A 3,127-nucleotide genomic window follows, 5' to 3' on the forward strand; every position below is an offset into this window, starting at 1 on the left:
AGGTCTAACCACATCTTTGCTGCGGTGGGTGGCTAAAAAGCGACGCGACTCACACAGCCCGTCCTGCAGACGTGACCACTAGCCAATACAGTGCAGACAAGTTGGCTCTGCAGCCCTCCTGAAAGGACTTTGGCACCACCTATGACAGCAACAATTTGATCTGCTTGGATACTCTGGAGCAAAAAAAAAAAAACCAACAGATGAACAGAGCCAGGTCAGGCACAGTGCCAGGGTTTCAGTTTTCTGTGCAGCTTGACCAGTGGCTACTGTACCAATAGCCACGTGCAGTCGTGGCTGGAGGAACTGCTTGCATACCGTGACAGAGAAAGTCTGTGGAATTGAATGCATGTTGTCTATGCCTCAACTACTGCTCTAAACACTTCAGAGTCCCACTTTTTTGCTAGAACCCAATGCATGGATCGAAGATAGCTTGCAGCTATGTTGTTGTGAAATACCCCTTTGACTGTATAGCTAGATATATGAGGCCAAAATGGTGAAAGTCTGCACAAGATTGTGCAATGTGTGAGAAAACATCACCTCTCAAAGGCCACCAGCCTAAGTCTGCTGTACCCTCTCCGTCAGGGAGCAGCAAGGGACACTGCTCATTGGGGATTGGAGAACCAGGAGGTAGGACAGGGCTACCAGCCAAATCACAGCCTGGACCATGAGGAGGTATGGCAGTGATGAGGCAGGTCTGAGGTGAAACCAGGAAGCCAGCCTGCTGCTCAGGGTCAGGACCAAGCCAGCAGCTGACAAGCAGATCCCATGGTGACGGGGATCAAGGTTTGGCTTGCCACATCCTTGTCCAAGCGGAGTCATGGCTGTGGCTGAGTCATGGCAGGAGGCACCAGCCCAGGACAGAGGTGCGGTTGGTGCCCAGGGGTGGGTGTGAGAGATGGAGGCCAGACAAGGCTGGTCAGGTCCATTAAGAGAAGGTCCTGGAGAAGAGAAGGCTCCGGGGAGACCTTCTAGTGGCCTTTCAATACCTGAAGGGTGCCTATAGAAGAGCTGGAGAAGAACTCTTTGCCAGGAGGTGTAATGATAGGACAAGGGGCAACGGTTTTAAATTGGAGGAAAAAAGATTCAGATTAGATATCAGGAAGATATTTTTTACTATGAGGGTGGTGAGACACTGGAACAGGTTGCCCAGGGAAGTTGTGGCTGCCCCATCCCTGGAAGTGTTCAAGGCCAGGCTGGATGGGGCCTTGAGCAACCTGCTCTAGTGGGAGGTGTCCCTGCCCATGGCAGGGGGGTTGGAACTCGATGATCTTGGAGGTCCCTTCCAACCCAAACCATTCTATGATTCTATAATTCTATGATTAAGGCTTACTGATGCTTTCAGGTCCTTGACACTCTTGAGGTGGTGGGTGCACAACCTTGGTATTTAATATCAAGAGAAAGCTCATGTCCTTGCACGGGAGTATATCCCTCCAGTCCCTCTGGGATTTGTCAGCGCCAGACCTTATGAGGAAGGGTTTCAATAAGTTTCAGTAGGGTCAGCAGAGATCATGATCTCTGGTGGGTGTTTGGACAATTTCAACACAAAGCTGTGGGCTTCTGTTCCCTCGGCATTTTATTGTGCTATGCAACAACAGTTACGGCCACACAGACCTCTCAGTTACGTGGATGGGGTACTCCTTCCCAGACATACATGTGGAGCTGCTGCAGCTCCAGCGTCAGCAGGTTCTGTATGCTGTGCAGCTGGCTGGAGCCTAATTCTTCTATATATTTGATCTATACGCTAAATTAACCTTCTGAGAAAAAGAGTTTGCACTATGAGTAACAGTCATCAGGAGACAGAATAGCTGTAGGGATGCTTCACACCTCTGGGTCACAAGAACAAAACAAACTCAGTCCAGGTCAAGTGTGATGGAAACCTATCCAACAGGTTTTTGGTAGGCTCTGCCAGCCGGACAATGAAGAAACAGCTCTCGGGACTGATCTACCATGCCACCTGAGGAATAGCTTCTTGAGGTCAAGGCTGTAAAAGCGCTGTGTCAAAGCAGGGAAAGAAAACCTGTACTGCTGTTCTTTTCATGGTGTTTGCTGTCTCCAGGTAGATGTAAGGCTTCAACCCCTTGCTTGAAAAAAGGAGTTTTACCTTTCAGATGTACTAATTTTCCTCTTCTGTTGCTTTTGCTTGAGATTATGTATTCACCTCAAAGGTGAATGAATTTCTGCCTTTTTGGCACAAGTTTCATAGTATCCAAACCCAGTTCCTTGTACAAGTGACAATTTGATCTCGCACACAATGAAGCCAATGGCATCTTCAGTGCTTAAACATGGCCAGACTACTTCATAATTCTAATCTGTTCACATCATCCAAAGATACTTTTCATTGGAAAAAAATTACTTCACCAATCAATCCTTAAGTTTTTTAGTTAGTGAAATTCACAGTAAGCAAAAGTTTATTTTCAAAAAACAAATTATGACGTTCTTGAAATGAGTTGCATTTTTCTTCTCTTCTTTAAGGACTAATGGAGATGGTAAGGCATGTAAAGCTCAGTATCAGGGTTTATTCCTAGTTGGTTTGGTCGTTCAGAAAATGCTGCATTCCTGACAACAAACAATATTTCATGATCATAATAAGTCATCTAATTTTCTAAAGCCTCTTAAGGGGAATTATGGTTTAAAAATAAGGGAGAAAGATCACTTGCAATTTTGCAAGCTGAGTGTGTATCAAGTGAGGCAAGTATGTTAGCCCTGTGTACAGCAAAGGAGAAATAAAAAGATTGTAAAACCACAAACACTGGAGTGTAGATAAGTGGCTGGCCTAGAAGCTGAAGCCACTTCTTTTCACTGAGATTCAAGCACAGCATTAAAGAATGAAAATGGCAATGCATCCTACTATGTACTGTTATTGCTATTATTCCTTTGTTGGTTAGGATAGCTACAGGGTTTTTTTCCCCCCTGCAATCAGAAACACTCGACTGGGGGACTTCGCTGCCCTTGGGGGCAACCTGGAATTGGGGAGGATTTGGGAATTTATATGGGCTGCACTCTACAATATTTGCCTCCACTCCAGGCACGGAGGCAGGAGGAAGGGGGGGTAGATGGGCAGTCATGCAAGGGGTAGACAGGGGGCAGGTGGGAGGCAGTTGGGGGCAGGAGGAAGGGGCAGGCAGGC

Source organism: Calidris pugnax, unplaced genomic scaffold (assembly GCF_001431845.1).
Source record: "Calidris pugnax isolate Ruff unplaced genomic scaffold, ASM143184v1 scaffold59, whole genome shotgun sequence".
NCBI classification, from domain to species: Eukaryota; Metazoa; Chordata; class Aves; order Charadriiformes; family Scolopacidae; genus Calidris; species Calidris pugnax.